Source organism: Procambarus clarkii, chromosome 12, assembly GCF_040958095.1.
Source record: "Procambarus clarkii isolate CNS0578487 chromosome 12, FALCON_Pclarkii_2.0, whole genome shotgun sequence".
In the NCBI taxonomy this organism is placed as follows: Eukaryota; Metazoa; Arthropoda; class Malacostraca; order Decapoda; family Cambaridae; genus Procambarus; species Procambarus clarkii.
Genome location: NC_091161.1, coordinates 28388991 through 28409696, shown reverse-complemented (window position 1 = coordinate 28409696; position 20706 = coordinate 28388991). Strand labels below are relative to the sequence as shown.

Genomic DNA, 20706 nt, shown 5'->3' with positions numbered 1-20706 from the left:
CCATGATAGACTGGGATAAACAACTTGACATCATCATGTGTATTTTCAGAAGTCTCCCAAATGAGTCTCTAAGAGTATCTCCTTATGAGATACTCTACGGACGTAATTGCCGTACTCCTCTCAAAGCTTTTAAAGACTCTCTGCGTGATGCCACCTTCAGTGACCCTCTGAATGTGCTCCAGTTTCTTCAAAACTTAAAGCACATTCTCGAGAGTGCGTAAATTTACCAACACCAATTTGTTTAAAGCTCAAGATAAAATGAAGACTCATTTTGACCAGCGCAGTAAAATTAGGAAATTTCAACCAGGAGACTTCGTTCTAGCATATTTTCCAATCCCTGGTTCTCCATTGCTAAACAAGTTTTCAGGACCATACCACATCAAGGAGTGCAGAAACAACAACTACGTTCTTAATTGAGACTTCAGATAGGCGGCGGAAGACCCAGTTGTGCCACGTCAACCTCCTGAAGTAGTATCAAGGTACTCCCCCCCCCCCCACTGTGTTAGTATCATTATCCACATTTCAAGGTCCATACCTCCACAGTGAGACCTTCCCTGCTTCTCCTCCCAGCACTAACAATGAGTCAGTGCCTTCCAACTCGGAAATCCTAACTGATCTTCATAAATATTTGCAGGACTGTAATAGTGCTCCTCTCATAAGAATCTTCAAGGAACATCAGAAGTTGTTCAGCGATGATCCACAAGAGTGTAATGTGGGTCAGCACATCCAGCTACTCCCTGACACCCGGCCGATTCCTCAACCTTTCTACCGAATTAGCCCGAGCAAAAAGGAAGTTATGCGTGCTGAAGTACAGTACCTCCTGGATCATGGGCTGGCCACCCCTTGTAAGTCCCCTTGGGCCTCATCTTGCATCTTGGTGCCGAAACCGCACGGTAAAGTGAGGCTGTGTACCGACTACAGGAAATTTAATCTTATGACTGTCAAGGATGCTTACCCATTACCTAGAATAGATGACATCCTTGATGTCATTGGGTAATGCTCGGTATTTATCCCAACTAGACTTACTCAAGGGATACTACCAAGTATGTTTGACAGAGCGAGCTAAGGAAATATATGCCTTCACCACTCCTTTTGGCCTTTACAGATATGAATGCCTTCCATTTGGACTATGTAATGCCACGGCCACCTTCCAGCGAGCTGTCAACCGCGTCATCCATGGCTTAGATCACACCTACGCCTACTTGGATGATATCGTTGTGGCAACCAACACCTGGAACGAATATCTGCTCCAGCTGCAACGATTGTTCGCCAAGCTCCTGACAGCCGGCCTCACCATCAACTTGGGCAAGTCCACCTTTGCTAAAGGTAAAGTGCGTTATCTTGGTCATGTGATAGGGAGTGGCAGCCTAGCTCCGTTAAACGTACATACTCAAGCCATCCAGCATTACCCACAGCCTACCACCAGGAAGCAGCTCCTGCGCTTCCTTGGTCTTGCTTCCTACTACCGTAGGTTTGTGAAGAATTTTAGTACGGTAGCGCCACCATTGATCACTCTAACCAGCCCCAAGCAACGGTATCATTGGACCATTCAGCAAACCATTGCTTTTGAACAACTAAAATCTCTGCTCAGTTCTAATCCTATTCTCGCCTCGCCAGATATCACGAAGCCCTTCATCCTTCATGTCGACGCAAGTGGCACCGGCATCGGGGGCATCCTAATGCAACAACGAGGCGAGGAGGTTCTTCCTGTTAGCTACTACAGCTACAAGTTGAAGCCACACCAAAAGAACTACAGCACTATCGAAAAGGAACTTCTCTCCATCGTCCTGAACTTTGAGCACTTTGAGTCTTGCCTACAAGGTACTCAGTCTACCACCATCTACTCGGACCACAATCCCCAACGCTTCTTGCAGAAAGCATAATTCAACAGTCAACGACTTCTACGATGGGCTTTGTATCTGCAAAATTTCCACCTGGAAATCTTCTGCATCAAGGGTTCTGACAACATCATAGCAGACGCTCTCTCCAGAGTCTATGAGGTAGAGGCAGCTACACATACCACTCTACCATCTGAAGGAGTAACTTGACCCGTAAGAGCAGGCTTCGGGGGAGAGTTGTGACGGTAATCTCTTTCAAGAGAAATTGAGCCTGCTCTTCCCTACATAAAGTTACTCATATATATATATACAACAAGAAGATACTAACTTCAAGATACGTATACCAGTAGCACAAAACGTTTTGACCAGGGGGTAAAATGTACCCTAAACTCGCTCCACTCCACACTCCCTCCGGTCGGCTCGCCACCGTCGTCAACAACCAAACTACCACTCCAAGCCAGCGATCTTCCCGATTGGTGGATCAACGACTGTACTCAACGCCAGCGCCATCCACACCCCCATATAAATAGTCACACACGAGCTGTGGACTTCAGAATATCCTAGTGCACTAAGAGTTGACATCTCTCTGGTATACTAAGCTCTCTGGCTCTGTATACTAAGGAAGGTCTCAGCCAAGGTCAATATTCTCGGCACCATTTACTATTTTGTCTTACTTATTCACTATTTTATTTTATATTGTTCTTGCATTTATGTTTTTTATTGCACTGTACATTGCCATGGGACTTGTCTTTCTTTTTATTTGTGTTTAAAGTAAATTAAAGTTTCATTTTTTATAAGATGTGTTTTACGTGTTCCTCCCTCTCACTTACCACAGGAAACAAGCCAAGCAGTCGACATTTTTGTTTTTTCTTTTTTTCTCTCTAAATGTGATTAGGCATTAACATCAGCTAAAGTTAGGATTGCATTACCATCTGCACTTTCCCGTCACAAGTGATTTTTCCCTTCCTTAGAATATTTAAACACTTTTTGGGGATGGTTATAACTGCATTCTAATCCTATTATATTTCCTGAATGTCTGCAAATGTCCCTTACATATATGTACTTGTATAGATTTGTACAGATATTTTAAAGTTTTATGCAATAGTTAAATTGCTTGAAAAATACTTAAAAGGGCCTTTCTATTGCAGGCGTGTTGAAGGAGCTGCAGGTGTGTGCAAAGCCGCTTCAGGTGTGTATGAGGGAGCTACATGTATTGAGCACTGTCCCATCCACATGGTCACTGCTGTTAAAGCTAGTTGTCGCAATACGTGAGGAAGCTCAGGTTACAATACAGAAACTCATTGCAGGTATGATATGTATACAAGTGATGTAGGTTTCAAATAATTGAGGACAACATTGGTTTTATTAACTTCAATTCAGATGTTTCGTGTCATTGTGCATTAGACATCGGCAAAAGAACTTGAAGAGAGATTTTAAGTCTTACGTTAATGACGAAGACGCTGTTGATAATGTTCAAAGACTGACAACGACAGGAGTATCTACTGAAAATGTTTAAAATATTAAGCTAAATATTTTTACAAGCATAGTGAAGGTCTAGTACTTGTGTCAAATTCTGTTCCTCTTTTACCTTCTCAGGCTCGTGGGGTGGGCGACCAGGCCCCTGAGTCGGACCATGTTGGAAGACTGGGCTCTGTAGCCCTCCCGCTGCATTGGGCCCAGACCTTGCTCCTCCTTTGACCTTTCTGACTACTCCTCTCGGCTCCCCTTTCTCCTCGGAGGTTGGGTTGAGCCCCAAGCCTCCAGTGGTGACCATCTCGTCCCCACGCACGGCTCAGTCTCTAGGTGTGTCTACATCGCATTTTAACCACTCTCTCTGGGGGTTCTCAACGCCATCCTTGACACGGCCACACTCGCTCCATTCTGTCCCGTACTGATGCGTATCAAGCTTTGCTTGGTTCCGCTTCGTGGGCCAAATACTTTGATCTCCTCCCTCTTGATTCTGCGCCTCTTGATTTCTCCCTCCATAGGCACCTTGTTGATCCTGTAGATGCCCATGTTACTTTCCACCACACCCGTCTCAGCACACATGTCATTGCTGCTCCTTCTCAGGATGCAGGCTCCCGCTTGGCCGCCTTGTCCTGCCTTGGCAAGACCCCTGTTTGGGTCTCCAAGAACGCTCGATTGAATGCCAGTTTTGGCACTTCTCCTTCCACCCCATGTTGCTGGTAGCAACATGGGTGTTCGGAATCTTTACGTTGTTAAGAATATCTAGAACTGCTACGAAGATATTCGTCATATCCTCGATGCCCAGGGCCATTCTGTCCTCCAAGTAGACTCGTTTACTCGTCCCCCTCGTGGTCGTCGCCGTCAATCCCTTCGGGTTGTGAAGATTACCTTTGATGGTAGGACCCTTCTGCCCTCTGTCATTCTTGCTGGTGCCAGGTGCTCCATACAGGAGTAGGTTCCCTCTCTTCGGCTCTGTAATAAGTGCTGGAGATTTGGGCATGGTGCCCTTCGCTGTTCTGGAACACACTCTCTCTGTCCTTTGAGTGGAGGCGAAGGTCACTCTAAATCGGAGTGCACTTCTCCCCAGGCTCGCTGCCTCAATTGCGGTGAGGCTCGCCTTACCTTCTCCCGTGTGTGTATACATTACAAGCTTGAGGCAGCCGTCCCCAACTTGAAGCACCAGGAGCGTTTGTCTTTATCTGAGGCGAGGCGCCAGGTTCGCCGGTTCCCACCTTATGCTAACAATTCTTATGCTCGCTTGTTGCGCTCTTCCTCCTCGTCTTTCCCACCTTCAGACTCGAAACCGTTTCCAGGCCTTGGACCCTGATACGCCCACCGCCCCTCCTCTGTTCCTTTGAGTTCTGTCCCGAAGGGTACCCCTCCTGGTCCTTTGTCTGGGTTTTCCCTTCTTTATGCACGGTCTGTCATGTCTCCTGTGTATTCTTCCTCGTCTCCCTCTGATGCTCCTTCCCATCCTTCTCCTCCTTCTATTGGCTCTCCACGCCCCGTCAGTAAATGCTGATGTCCTTGGCTCTCCCAACGGCCGTCGTGTATGCTCTCGTTCTGCTTCTCCTGATGAAACGCTGGAATCTGTTGCCATGTACGTAGTTGCTGGGACTCCTATCTCTGGGTCAGAAGTGTAAGCCTGGCTCCTCTCCTTCCTCCTCCCCGGCGGGTAAAAAGGCTTTGCTTTCTTCCTCGCCCTCCTGCTTCTGACTCTCTCGATCCGTCTCCTCCCGTTTCGGTGGTTACGCCCCCTGTTCCTGCTATGGAGGTCTCTTTGGGCCCCCGCTTCCCTCTTGGTTGGTCCCCTTTCTGAGGTGCATCACCTGGTTTCTGCCCCTCCTGCTGCTGTCCTTGACCCTCGGTTATTTCCCCCCTCTTCCTCCTCCTGGACAATACTCGTCTGCCGCTGGTCGGTCATCTAGCTCACTTCCTTCTTTACTCAGTTTACCCATGCCCTCTAACCCTAACTTCACTGACCCTGAGCCTGCGCTTCTTTAACGTGCTGTGTTCCCTTTTCGCCTTTGTTTCTTCGTTGCTCTCTGTTGCTGTCCTTCCTCGTCTTGGTGATGTCTATTCTTCAATGGAACGTTCGTTGTTATTATGCCAATTTCCTTGAACTCCAGCTTCTGATTTCGCTGTTTTCGCCCCTTTGTGTGTGTCTCCAGGAGCCGATGCTTGGTGCTTGTCCTGGTCGCTTTCGTGGCTATTCCTCTCTTCCCCCCCCCCCCCAGCTGTGGCTGGGGCTCCTAAGTCTTCTGCTCATTTGATTTGCTCTGATGTTCCCTTTGTCCCCTTATCTTTTCCTTCTCCTCTCCATTGTTCTGCTGCTCGTATCATTGTGAGGAAATGGTACATCGTTTGTTCCATTTATCTCCACCCGAGTGTCCCGCTTTCTCTTCCCGATCTGAAACACCTACAGGACTCCTTGCCGGAGCCTGCGCTCCTGCTAGGTGATTTCAATTGTCATTCCTTTTGGAGTGATGTTCTGACGAATACCCGGGGTCGCTTTCTTGAGCCGTTCATCCTCTCTCTTTCCCTGTCACTTCTGAATTCTGGTGAGCCCTCGCATTTGGACTTTCGGACTCGCACCATTTCCTGTCTTCATCTTTCTCTTTGCTCGTCTTCCCTTTACTTAGATTTCCCGTGGCAGGTTCTTGATGACCTCCATTGCAGTGGTCATTTCCCCATCCTTGTTACCTTTTTCTCTTTTCACCCTCCCCTCTCCTTACCTAGGTGACTGTTTGCTAAGGCAGACTGGAACCTATTTTCCCTTCTGCCTCTCCCTCTCCCTCTCTCTCTCTCTCTCCTCCTTTTTCGTGGCACCGTCTTTGACGCTGCACTCCGCTCTATTCCTCACTCTCTCTTGGAGTCCAGGGAAGTGCATTCCCTGGTGGAATGCGGACTGTGCTTGGGCTGTCCGCTGTAAGCGTGCAGCCTGGAAGAGGCATCGCCGTAGGCAGACGACCGATTCTTTTCTTTTCTTTCGGAAAGCGAGTGCGGTGGCCCGTAGGGCCATCCGTACGGCTAAACGTGAATGTTGGGCATCTTATGTCTCAACAATTACGTCCGAAACTCCTCTGGCCGTGATCTGGAAGCGTATCCGCAAGATAGCGGGTAAGTTCGTTCCCGATGTTTCACCGGTCCTTCACCTCTATGATACTCTTGTGGCGGACCCGTTGCAGGTCGCTTCCGTACTGGGTTCCCACTTTTGTTCTGTTAGCTCTGGTCTTCATCTTCCCCAATCTTTCCTTCTTCGTAAACCTGTCCTTGAGTCTCGTCCTTTAGATTTCTGCACTCGTCTTCAGCTTCCCTATAATGATCCCTTCTCTCTCTCTGAACTTCGTTCTGCCCTGGCCCTCTGCGGTTCTACGGCGGCGGGCTCCGATGGTATTCATTATGAGATGCTTCGCCATCTCCCTCCGTGCACGTCTCGGTATTTACTGAGTCTGTATAATCGGATGTGGAAGTCGTCGTCAGTCCCTGAGGACTGGCTCGATGCTGTTGTCCTCCCTGTTTGCAAACCAAGGGGTTTCTAAGAACATCCCCTAAGGACTTTCGCCCTATTGTTTTTTTTTTTTTTGAGATGTATACAAGAGTTGTTACCTTCTTGTACATCCACTAGTACGCGTAGCGTTTCGGGCACGTCCCTGGAATACGATCGCATGCCGCGAAGAATCGTTTTTTCATCCAAGTACACATTTTCTTGTTGTGTTAAACAGAGGCTACAGTTAAGGAATTGCGTCCAGTAAATCCTCCCCGGCCAGGATACGAACCCATGACAAAGCGCTCGCGGAACGCCAGGCAAGTGTCTTACCACTACACCACGGAGACTAACATTATTGCCAACAGCATTTGGTGTTCCCAGGCGGTCACCCATCCAAGTACTAACCAAACCCAACGTTGCTTAACTTCGCTGATCGGACGAGAAGCGGTGTTCTCAACGTGGTATGGCCGTTGGCTAAGTTGTCTGCATGCTAGATCTTGTTATGTCTGCGTTGTCTGTAAACTCTTTGAACGTATGGTTAACGTTCGTCTGATGTGGTTCTTAGAACACCATCACCACCTCTCACCATCTCAATTTGGTTTCCACAAAAGCCGTAGCACAACAGAAGTCCTGGTGAAATTGGAGATCTATATTCGAACTGATTTGCTGCGAAGACCTCGGTTGTTGAGGTACTTTTTTACCTGGAGAAGTCTTATGACACCACTTGGCGGTATCATATTCTCTCCCAACTTCATTCCTTTGGCCTTCGTCTCCCTCTTTCTCAGCAGCTTCCTCTCAACGTTCCTTTCGAGTGAGGCTTGGTACCACACACTCCGCCTCTTTTCAGCAATACGAATGTGCGCCCCAGGGTAGTGTCCTGTGCACTACTCTTTTTTTTCTGGTTGCCCTCAATGGTCTTCTTTCCTCTTTTCCTTCAGGCGTCTTCTCCACTCTCTATGTCGACGATCTTACCCTTTGCTGTCAGGGTGATGATTTGCCTCTACTTCAACGCCTGCTTCAACTTGCATACAAGTTGTGTAGCTCCGGAAACTAGCATCTTCACGGCGGAACTTTATGCTATTCTCTCTGCTCTTCATCTCCTGCATTTTCATTGTCAATCTTCGTTTGTAGTTGTTGTTGACTCTCGTAGTGCCCTCATGGCTCTCGGGTCCTTTAATCCAGTTCATCCAGTGGTTGTCGAGATCCAGCATTAGCTGTTTCTTATTCACAGTAAATTGAAGTCGGTTGAGTTTTGTTGGGTTCCCAGCCATATTGGTCTCTCTTTAAATGAGCATGTGGATGCTGCCACCAGGGAAGCTGTCCGCTCTTGTCCCATCTGTCATAAAGGTCTTCCTTATTCCGATTTGTACTTGGTTATCCATTCCTCCATCCTTAGCCGTTGGCAGACTTGTTGGTCATCTGGTACTGGAAACAAACTGCGTACTCTTAAGAGTTGTCCTCGTGGCCGTTCTCCTAGCACCGTAACCGGCGATGAGAAACGGCTCTGGCGTGGTTGCATATTGGCCATACTTGCTTAATTCATGATCACTTGGAGCGCCGCCCTGCTCCTTGTTGTCCAAATTATATAGCCCCCTCTTAAGGTCGTGCATATCCTTGTTGAATGTCCTGACTTCCGGGACAAGCGTGTCTTGATTTCCGACCATCCCCTGCGGTCGCGTGTCCCTCGATAGTATTCTTGGTGACTCTTCCCCCCCATCCTTCCTCACCGCTCCCCCCTGTTGGGAATCTACCAGTGAATAATCTATTTATATTCATAATTAATTTAATGTGGAATGTATTGTAATTTTGTTTATAACTTGCTTATTACTTACTAGCAGTACCCGGCCACGCCTTGCTGTGGCTCAGCAAAGCATGTGCTTTGCTGAGCCCCAGCAAACTTCTGTTTCCCAGTCCTACCCACCATTCCCCCCTCACTCATCACCTCGGCCTCCCAACCATTCCCCACTCCACCATCCCCTGTTCCTTCCCACCATGCCCCACTCCCCCTGTCCTTTTGTCCTCCCCTCCATTCTCCATTCCCCAATCCCCTCATTCCCAACATCCCCCGTACCCTTGTCCTTCCTCACCATTACCCACTCTCATGTCCCCTCGTCCTCCCCACCATCTCTCACTTCCGTCCCGACATCCGCCACAATTCCCCATTCCCTTGTCTGATGCCTTCCCAAATGGTTTGATGTTCCCATCAGAAAATTGGGAACATAAAGTGATCTAATGTTCCCATCACTGAAATATAAGAAAAAGTTAAACAATGAAATAAAAAATAAAAAATAATAAAATAAACTATACTCATGGAATGAAAGGTATGGTAAACGACACAGCTCAATTGCAATGCAATTCACACAATAATGAAATCAAAATTAAAAAATATCAATCTATGAAAATTCCATTTATCAATGCAATCAGAAACATTGAAATGTAATTGTAACACATTTATTATAGCATCTGTTGATCTTACATGCAACAGATGGTGCTGTTTTTCAAAAAAAGCATAGTTTTACCTGTCACAGGTGTGGCAGCTATAGTTATACTTAAAAATGAACGGTATGGTAAACGGTCAACACAGCAAAATTCCAACACAATCACACAAAATAATACAATAAAATAAATCGAGATCTATGAAAATAAAATTTATCAATGCAATCGGAAATATTGAAATGAGATTCATGACATTGAGTATAGCGTGCATGTTGCTATTATGTGCAACAGATGGCGCTGTTTTTTAGAAACGCCCGTTTTTTACCTGTCACAGGGATGGCATCTATATAGTAGGTATATAAAAAGACGCGCATATTCGAATGCAACGTTTTGTCGAACTTAAGTTAAATTTTTAAGGTAAATACACCAACAGACTCTCTATCTCAGAGAATCAGTAGGGAGAGCTGATATGACTCTTAAAGCAGGCAAACGAAAGAAATAGGAGAGGGCACCGTAACAGCCAGCATCTCCTGTGCTGGCATCTCTACCAGAGAGCAAATTAGTTACTCTCAAATATCTCTAGAGAAAATATCTCTGAGCTTGGGGTAGTTGAACCCCATGCACTGATACCGTATGTAAGATTGGGATATATTAACTCGCAGTATGAGAGGCGAGGAGAGTATAGTTGGAACATATCCGATTTTAAAGTGTATCGACAGTTTTTGCGAGTTTTTTGGTAACGTGTTGTATGTGGGTGCTGAAGTTCTCTTGTCAATGATTATGCCAAGGAACTTTCCATCATTTTTATTGCTGATATTATCTATCATTCAAGCACTCCACTTATACAATAGTGTGCGCACCATGAACCTCTGTTCAGCTCCTAGAAACTCAACCCCAATACACATCTCTAGGTATTCCAAAATATCAGGAAAGGCACTTTTGCAGTTCTCCCAATCTGTTGCACACAAAAGTCCTAATCCAACATCAGTGATGCTTCGCCACTGATTCCACACACACATTTAGCTCCTCTATACTGCTTGAAGTCAACACCTCCCCATGGAGTTATGGTCTACCACAGAGTTCAGCATACACTTCTTCTCCAGCCTCGGAGTTCCTCCATCAACCTTTTCTCTAACCACAAATTTTTTCCACAAACTCCTTCCCAAACAACCCTGGAGGAACTTCGAGGCCGGAGAAGAAGTGTATGATGTACTCTGTTGTAGAGCACAGCTCCATAGTGAGGTCTTGACTTCAAGCAGTGTAGACGAGTTACATGTGTGTCTGTGGAATCGGTGGTGAAGCGTCACCGATGTTGGATTAGGACTAAGTTGTGCAGCAGAATGGGAGCTCTGTCGTACTCATACCTCGGCTCATCATCCTCACGCTATGGTATGTTGCCATCACACGTCAGTCTGTCACCATAAATCACTCTCCCGTCTTCATCGACTATCCCTTCTTTCGTCTCCTCAATCATCTATAACTTCATTATCTGACTTCCATCGAACATTCGACTTTCTTCTACCCCTCCATGCTTGCATTATCATCTTCCTCTTCTGTTTCGATCTACTACACAACTCACATTCTTATCTATATGTTGCCTTATGAAGTAGATCTTTTCTATGTCCTCATACAAGCCATGAGGGCGACCATGCTTCAGGGGGAAAGCGTATTGGCCTCGTGCGAGCCGCGGTGGGGAGGGGAGGGTGTCCCTGGCCTCGTGCGAGCCGCGGTGGGGGGGGGGTGTCCCTGGCCTCGTGCGAGCCGCGGTGGGGGGGGGGGGGTGTCCCTGGCCTCGTGCGAGCCGCGGTGGGGGGGGTGTGTCCCTGGCCTCGTGCGAGCCGCGGTGGGGGGGGGGGGTGTGTCCCAGGCCTCGTGCGAGCCGCGGTGTCCCTGGCCTCGTGCGAGCCGCGGTGTCCCTGGCCTCGTGCGAGCCGCGGTGTCCCTGGCCTCGTGCGAGCCGCGGTGGGGGGGGGGTGTCCCTGGCCTCGTGCGAGCCGCGGTGGGGGGGGGGGTGTCCCTGGCCTCGTGCTAGCTGCGGTAGGGAGGGGGGTGTCCCTGGCCTCGTGCGAGCCAAGGTGGGGGTGGGGGGTGTCCCTGGCCTCGTGCAAGCCGCGGTGGGGGTGGGTGGTGTCCCTGGTCTCGTGCGAGCCGCGGTGGGGGGGAGTGTCCCTGGCCTCGTGCGAGCCGCAGTGGGGGGTGTCCCTGGCCTCGTGCGAGCCGCAGTGGGGGGTGTCCCTGGCCTCGTGCGAGCTGCGGTGGGGGGTGACCCTGGCCTCATGCGAGCCGCGGTGGGCGGTGTCCCTGGCCTCGTGCGAGCCGCGGTGGGGGGTGTCCCTGGCCTCGTACGAGCCGCGGTGGGGGGTGTCCCTGGCCTCGTGCGAGCCGCGATGGGGGGTGTCCCTGGCCTCGTGCGAGCCGCGATGGGGGGTGTCCCTGGCCTCGTGCGAGCCGCGGTGGGGGGTGTCCCTGGCCTCGTGCGAGCCGCGGTGGTGGGTGTCCCTGGCCTCGTGCGAGCCGCGGTGGTGGGTGGCCCTGGCCTCGTGCGAGCCGCGGTTGGGGGTGTCCCTGGCCTCGTGCGAGCCGCGGTGGGGGGTGTCCCTAGACTCGTGCGAGCCGCGGTGGTGGGTGGCCCTGGCCTCGTGCGAGCCGCGGTGGTGGGTGGCCCTGGCCTCGTGCGAGCCGCGGTGGTGGGTGGCCCTGGCCTCGTGCGAGCCGCGGTGGTGGGTGGCCCTGGCCTCGTGCGAGCCGCGGTGGTGGGTGGCCCTGGCCTCGTGCGAGCCGCGGTGGTGGGTGGCCCTGGCCTCGTGCGAGCCGCGGTGGGGGGGGGTGTCCCTGGCCTCGTGCGAGCCGCGGTGGGGGGGTGTCCCTGGCCTCGTGCGAGCCGCGGTGGGGGGGTGTCCCTGGCCTCGTGCGAGCCGCGGTGGGGGGGGGGTGTCCCTGGCCTCGTGCGAGCCGCGGTGGGGGGGGGGTGTCCCTGGCCTCGTGCTAGCTGCGGTAGGGAGGGGTGTGTCCCTGGCCTCGTGCGAGCCGGGGTGGGGGGTGTCTCTGGCCTCGTGCGAGCCGCGGTGGGGGTGGGTGGTGTCCCTGGTCTCGTGCGAGCCGCGGTGGGGGGTGTCCCTGGCCTCGTGCGAGCCGCAGTGGGGGGTGTCCCTGGCCTCGTGCGAGCTGCGGTGGGGGGTGTCCCTGGCCTCATGCGAGCCGCGGTGGGCGGTGTCCCTGGCCTCTTGCGAGCCGCGGTAGGGGGTGTCCCTGGCCTCGTACGAGCCGCGGTGGGGGGTGTCCCTGGCCTCGTGCGAGCCGCGATGGGGGGTGTCCCTGGCCTCGTGCGAGCCGCGGTGGGGGGTGTCCCTGGCCTCGTGCGAGCCGCGGTGGGGGGGTGTCCCTGGCCTCGTGCGAGCCGCGGTGGGGGGTGTCCCTGGCCTCGTGCGAGCCGCGGTGGTGAGTGTCCCTGGCCTCGTGCGAGCCGCGGTGGTGGGTGTCTCTGACCTCGTGCGAGCCGCGGTTGGGGGTGTCCCTGGCCTCGTGCGAGCCGCGGTGGGGGGTGTCCCTGGCCTCGTGCAAGCCGCGGTGGGGGGTGTCCCTGGCCTCGTGCGAGCCGCGGTGGTGGGTGTCCCTGGCCTCGTGCGAGCCGCGGTGGTGGGTGTCCCTGGCCTCGTGCGAGCCGCGGTGGTGGGTGTCACGGGCCTCGTGCGAGCCGCGGTGGTGGGTGTCCCTGGCCTCGTGCGAGCCGCGGTGGTGGGTGTCCCTGGCCTCGTGCGAGCCGCGGTGGTGGGTGTCCCTGGCCTCGTGCGAGCCGCGGTGGTGGGTGTCCCTGGCCTCGTGCGAGCCGCGGTGGTGGGTGTCCCTGGCCTCGTGCGAGCCGCGGTGGTGGGTGTCCCTGGCCTCGTGCGAGCCGCGGTGGTGGGTGTCCCTGGCCTCGTGCGAGCCGCGGTGGTGGGTGTCCCTGGCCTCGTGCGAGCCGCGGTGGTGGGTGTCCCTGGCCTCGTGCGAGCCGCGGTGGTGGGTGGCCCTGGCCTCGTGCGAGCCGCGGTGGTGGGTGGCCCTGGCCTCGTGCGAGCCGCGGTGGTGGGTGGCCCTGGCCTCGTGCGAGCCGCGGTGGTGGGTGGCCCTGGCCTCGTGCGAGCCGCGGTGGTGGGTGGCCCTGGCCTCGTGCGAGCCGCGGTGGTGGGTGGCCCTGGCCTCGTGCGAGCCGCGGTGGTGGGTGGCCCTGGCCTCGTGCGAGCCGCGGTGGTGGGTGGCCCTGGCCTCGTGCGAGCCGCGGTGGTGGGTGGCCCTGGCCTCGTGCGAGCCGCGGTGGTGGGTGGCCCTGGCCTCGTGCGAGCCGCGGTGGTGGGTGGCCCTGGCCTCGTGCGAGCCGCGGTGGTGGGTGGCCCTGGCCTCGTGCGAGCCGCGGTGGTGGGTGGCCCTGGCCTCGTGCGAGCCGCGGTGGTGGGTGGCCCTGGCCTCGTGCGAGCCGCGGTGGTGGGTGGCCCTGGCCTCGTGCGAGCCGCGGTGGTGGGTGGCCCTGGCCTCGTGCGAGCCGCGGTGGTGGGTGGCCCTGGCCTCGTGCGAGCCGCGGTGGTGGGTGGCCCTGGCCTCGTGCGAGCCGCGGTGGTGGGTGGCCCTGGCCTCGTGCGAGCCGCGGTGGTGGGTGGCCCTGGCCTCGTGCGAGCCGCGGTGGTGGGTGGCCCTGGCCTCGTGCGAGCCGCGGTGGTGGGTGGCCCTGGCCTCGTGCGAGCCGCGGTGGTGGGTGGCCCTGGCCTCGTGCGAGCCGCGGTGGTGGGTGGCCCTGGCCTCGTGCGAGCCGCGGTGGTGGGTGGCCCTGGCCTCGTGCGAGCCGCGGTGGTGGGTGGCCCTGGCCTCGTGCGAGCCGCGGTGGTGGGTGGCCCTGGCCTCGTGCGAGCCGCGGTGGTGGGTGGCCCTGGCCTCGTGCGAGCCGCGGTGGTGGGTGGCCCTGGCCTCGTGCGAGCCGCGGTGGTGGGTGGCCCTGGCCTCGTGCGAGCCGCGGTGGTGGGTGGCCCTGGCCTCGTGCGAGCCGCGGTGGTGGGTGGCCCTGGCCTCGTGCGAGCCGCGGTGGTGGGTGGCCCTGGCCTCGTGCGAGCCGCGGTGGGGGGTGGCCCTGGCCTCATGCGAGCCGCGGTGGGGGGTCCCTGGCCTCGTGCGAGCCACGGTGAGGGTCCCTCACGTTGCGATTAGGGAAGTAGACTTTACTGTACATTCATTTGTTATTTAGTTATATCCAGTCGTGGAGATTTTTTTTTTTATCCTGTATGTTTCCCCAGACTGGTGTTATAATGATACTTGTTATGGAAAAATAATATTCAGGTAATGTGGCAAATGTTCCCTTTTCTCTGACAAGCCATTAAACCCATTTTCTTTTTAATGATTCTTTTTTAGAAATAAGTTGTTAGTATTTTCCTAACATAACACAACTGCATTTGCTTGGTTCAATGTGTGAGAGTATTTAGTGTTGGAATTTCCGACATAATTCTGGGGGAGGGAGGGGAAAGGGAGAAGAAACTTGGATCGGAGTTCACTGTTTAATACTGGCGGACCCTTTATTGCTTTTTCCTTCAGAATTATAATATTGTTTTAATTTACACTGTTGTGTAATAGTTCTTTCAGGACGGTAGTGTGGGGAGTCTCTGGACGACTTCATTTCCTACTAGCTGCAAGGGAAATATTTCTTTTTAAGGTTTTGGGACGAGTTGTACTTCACCTCACTTTCACTATTCTCAAGATACCCTGGCTGTTTAAATAGACAGACTATACCGCCTAGAGGCTATTCTAAACAAGGAATGGCACCGTCAATCAGAACATCACCAAGTTTTTTTTTATTGTTGGGGTTGTTTGCTGATGCTCTCTTAGGGATGCCACCATAGTGACACTCCCATTGTGATACTCCGTCAGAGCAGTTAGGTATGCTAGAGTCCAAACATCATTCTACCGACTTATTACTCTTGACAGATGTTTGTAGCTCTTAATCAAGTCACTGTCATACGAAGGATCTTCTGGTCCCTTGTATGTGAGGAACGCTAGATGGTTTCGAAGTCCTCCATGCATCAGATTATAGATGATTCTGATGATTCTGGCTCACGTTGTGAAAGATCGGAGAGGTTGGTTAGTGGTCTGTTATTGACCCGAGATTGTTTCGGGGACAATGGTGTGAAGCTCCTGAGATCAATCTTAGTGGTGAAGGGTTTTACTTAGACAGCGTTTTACTGTTTCCACCGTCTGCTCGTAGAAGCCTCCATGCCATGGTTCTCTGGGGAGGTATGAACTTCCAATGGCACTCCTGTTGATTCAGGACAGTGCATACCACTGGGTGATTCCAGACTTCAATCAGACATGCTTTTCCTGCCACGAGGTTGGGCCCATTGTCTGAGATCATAAAGTTGGAATATGATCGACGGGCAACAAACAGGAAGAAAGCCTGTATGAATGATTCGGCACTCATGTTGGAGGAGTCTACAGAGTAATAGGGATGTCATTTTGGAGATAAATGTAGCCTCTGCGATTAGATTAATGAGGCAGTTGAGATAATGAATTAAAGTATGTTATGAAATGTAATGAACAATGTATGTTAATGTATAATAAAATGTATGTTAACGTATAATATGAGCACCTTATGTTCTAATCTTAGAGTATAATGTTATTCAAGAATGTATTGGTTTGTCTAAGAAAGAATTCACAATGTGGTGATTGTAACGTAGATTAGCAATTATTCCCCTGGAAAAGAAAAGTTTGTATGAGATAGGAGAGCTGAGAGCAATATATGATTGTATAATCAGAGAATTACCTACAGAAAACACGTGTGTATTGTGATGGATCAGTAGCTAGGGATCACTAGCAAAAACTGCCACTACCCTGTGCACCAAACTCATTGTTAATCCAATGAGAGCAGCTGCATTAGATTCAATATCCACAGCGACTACAATTAGAAAAAGTTGTATAGTGTTCACTAGTGAACACTAAACATCTATGTCCACCACAAAGATAATTATATTTAAAGACTAAAACCAGTGCAGTGAAAGATTAGCAGAAAAGAAACGTGAAAAAGGAGGAAACCACACCTCCATTTAAAACTTTGACCCAAATATCATAGTAACAAGGTTATTGTAAATAACCAAACTCGATTACGAGGCTCACTATAGTCTGTGCTGCATGGACATTTCGTTCTGAGTAGCTAAATCTAAAACAACAACAACAGCTAGGGAGGGAAAGGCAGGATGCATTTGTACCTAATTTTTTTCTCGCACAATTCATGCTATTATTGACCGCGTAATTGAGGAATATCATTATATACTAATTTATATTTATAATACGTATATTAATTTCATTTAGCAGTTCCAAAGTGATATATATAGATATATAAATATCAGCCGCACTCCTACTAACATTCGGAATATTTAGTATCACAAAGCTTTTAAAACCATGGTATCAATGTTTCCCTTTAAATCTTTTACATCTTCGATTACATAAAGTTCCCAAATAGAAAAATATGTAGACAAATATTGTTCAGTTGTATGGATATTACTTTAGAACCATTTATAATTAAATTACTATCATATAAACCCCAAATTGTAAATGTTTATGCTATAAAAATATGGATGGGATCTACTCTAGAAGGATATCCTACGGCATCCCAATTGCAATTTATAATGCGAGTCGTAGTCGATGAGGATGAAAATTATTCTTCTTATATGTTTGTGGAACTCTTCTCTAACATTGACCAAAGAAGCATCATGTTCTGTGAACATAATTTTAAGTACCCCATGATCCAGATTATGTAATAGTGCCTATCGAGGGATATAGATCCTACGCCAAAGATCCTTCCATATTTCTGATGATGATACAAGCTTCCAAACAGGAACGAGAAACTCTAAGAGAGATGATGATTAGCAGACAATTCCATCGTCATGTAGCAAAGTTAATTAGGCTACAGTGAAAAAGCTTATATCCATAAAACAATATTTGAATCGGCATTATTATTTTAGGCACCTGTTTAAAAATATACGTTAGGAATTAACCCGAGATGTAAGAGATTATGAAGCATGATTGAAAAATAATTGCTTAACTACGTTAATCACAAAATGATTCGACATAAACCCTATTGTTTACATGATGGATATCTTTCCGACTATCGTCAAGATATAATTTATAGGGACCCCAACTATGAACTTAGATCTCATTTTGGGGTTCCCAAATATTGTAGTGAATGGTGGCCTGGTGATTATGTATTTCGGGTTTTCAGTGATGGTGATAAAAAGTGTGATGATATATGTTGTATTAATCTAGCAAACATTGACCGAATGCATCATTTAAATTTGTCGCATATTAATTAATTGCTCGAATGGAGGCGAAAGAACATGGATCATTTTATGTAGAAAAGGTAAACAGTGTACTGTACTTTTCATAACCCAAAATCCCCATCTCTTCATGAACCTCATTCAAACGGGAGAAAGGGAAGAAATCTGTCGTTTTGTTATAAAAGACGAAGGTTTATTATCATCGCCATGTAAAAACGACAACAACCAAAACAGTTTGCAGGCAAAGTGTGTCAATGAATTTGTGAATTTTTTTTGGGGATACTACTAGAATGAGATATTGGACCGTGGCCTGCTTACGTAGAGCAATATACACCAACCCTAACATTCCTCATTTTTTTAAACTCCAATTAATCAACAAAATTCAACTGAATCTAATGATTAGATCGTGGGAAAGAGCAGTGGCAGATGAAACAACTACTGAATTTTTATTTAAAACACCCTATAGACCACCAGATCGGGAACACTGGCCAATTGGATAACGATCACAATGCACACATTTTGTATGTTAAGTGACGGCGACGATTTAAATGAATTTATTAACAAAAAAATATGTAGGGGAACTTTTTGGTGTCTAAACAAAAACATCGGAAAACTTCTAATCGGATGTAGTGAGTGAAATGAGACATTTCCCCTATCATATTCCACACAGGTTCTCCCATATGCCAGGTCAATATTTTTTTTTTTTTTGGAAGGCCTGAAAATGCTTTACAAAGCAAGCATTTGCAAAAATATTTATTTACCAATCTTCATGACTAGAAATGAGGAGAAAGGCCAGAAATTATTAGTTACCCCGACTTATTTATGACGATGGTTCAACCAGAAAAGAGTTATTGTTTAAGAAAATGAGTAAAGAATTCTAAAGTTTTGTTTCATGTATACTACAGTTTTCTTTAAAAAAACGGTGATCTCTACATACCTGCCTACGAAACGTAATTATTTTTTTTTTGGGGGGGGGGGGGAGGGGGCGGTAGTCGAACCGATTAATAATTTAATTCTCATTATCCAAAGCTGTTGAATAACGACGATGTTGTTATTTCCTATAAATTTAATAAATAAGGTATAAAAAAGGAAAAGAATGAGATATTGAATATATTATTATTTCCACAAATCAATTTATTTTATTATCTTACTCGAATCAAAATTTTGCTCAGTCTTGATTTATTAAATCAAAACATTCATTGGCACCCAAATGAAATGGACAAACCGATAAAATCAAATTGACCCCTCCACCTCAAAAATAGAAGAATACAAAACAAAATGACAGATAATTTTTTTTTTTTTACAAATCTAACAATTTTTACATTAATTGGCAGCATTATGTCGGCATTTCTTGGTACATTTATTATTATTTCTTTTACAAATACAGCGGTGATTAACACAGGATAAAGGTTAGCAATGGCATACTAATGGTTTCAGATATCTATTATCGCTAAGAAAGTAAGTCGATTATCTACGTACAATCTTGCATAGCACAAGTAATTGAGTCTTATTAATTTCATTGGGCATTATTCTTTCAATGGTTTTATCAAAATCATTTCTAGACAGATATTGGTCAATCGTTCCAAATTTGGTGGCTACAGGATATAACTCTCATTGTCGATTTCGGTAATAATTCCGCGAATGGTACGCATTCCCGTTTTTTCTCGGTCCTCTTTAGGTATTATTACATTAACGGCTTCATAAAGTCTTATAGGGGTTACATCTGATGCTGATGATTGTAACATTTTGGATGCATTAGTCCTCTGACGCTGGTGAACTTTGGTTCTAATATCTCCTAAATTTTCTATATAATTGATATGATGAGTTGTCGTTGTTTTCATCATCACGTCTACCATCATCCAAATCACTTAATCTTCTAATTATTATTTCCGGCGATAACACTATAGCGGGCGGTGGTGGTGATTAAGAGAGTGGGGGTCTGCATTGCGACAACCCCGCAATATTTTGATCTACTTCATCTTGCAGTGTCAGTTTTGGGGATAATACGGGGGGTAATGGTGGTGGTGGTATTGACAGCGGAGGCATTGAAGTAGAGGCAGCAGTGGCAACAGCAACTTCAATAATTTCATCCTCGTCTGGAAACCAAAATGATGATAGTATAAGAGACGGAGGTGTAGAAACTACACGGGATTCACTTAGTTCACGCAGATGTGGCAGTGGAGTTGGTGATGGCGACTCCTGCAAATAAAACAAAAAATATTAATTTTATTTTTTACACCATATTTTTTTAGAATTATTATGACCTAAAGTTTAAAGATTAATTTATTATCAAGTAAACTAGTTGCATGTATAGTTTTAGAAAACTAATATTATATATATATATGTATGTATATATAATTAAAATATATATATATATTATTTATATGTATGTATATATATATTATATATATATATATATATATATATATATATATATATATATATATATATATATATATAATATAATTTATATTGTGACGGTAAAGTGTTGATGTTCAGCAGTTTCAATGGCAGGGGGCAATGCCTCTTCACATTTACAGAAAAAAAAAGAACCTCCTGCTTGCCTGTTTGTCTGTGGTAAGGTAATTGGAAGACACACAAAGTATAAACAATGAAATTTTAATTACTCTAGAAAACAAGACATGAATAAAGACAATCCCTTGGCTTACGTAAAATTCAAAACAAGTCAACAAACAAAACATGAATAATTAATGGCTGTAAAATTTACTCTAAAACAAAATAAAGTGTAAGAATAATAATAATATTAATCAGGTGCTGAGAATACTGGCTTAAGCTGCCACCTCCCTTAGTACACGACAGCCAGAGCTTTGTCTACCAGAGAGAGATGTATCCAAAGAGCAGAGAGATATTCTGAGGAGTACGGCGTGTGCTGGACCAGACGTCGACTCGGGTAGTGGGCGTGAGTGCAGGTGCGGCGACACACCAGCCAATCAGGAGCAGGCAGGCGGAGAATGGGTAGTTTGCTCGTTGACGGCGGGCGGGAGCCGGTGTGTCTGGTGGTGCAAGGTACGCTTTGCTTCCTGGGCAAAACGTTTGGCGATACTGGTGGACGTATCTTCAATATAGTATCTTGTACTTGAATGACGTGAATTATGTAGGGAAGAGCAGGCTCAATCTCTCTTGAAAGAGATTATCGTCACATATATATACATTATATATATATATA

General features: G+C 48.4%; 1 non-coding gene across 1 annotated transcript; it reads right to left on the bottom strand.

Annotated features, from left to right (window-relative positions):
- Positions 1 to 7151: 7151 nt before the first annotated feature.
- On the bottom strand, positions 7152 to 7270 carry LOC123751794 (5S ribosomal RNA). Its single transcript, XR_006772133.1, has one exon. It is a non-coding gene; the product is annotated as a 5S ribosomal RNA (ribosomal RNA).
- Positions 7271 to 20706: the final 13436 nt, after the last annotated feature.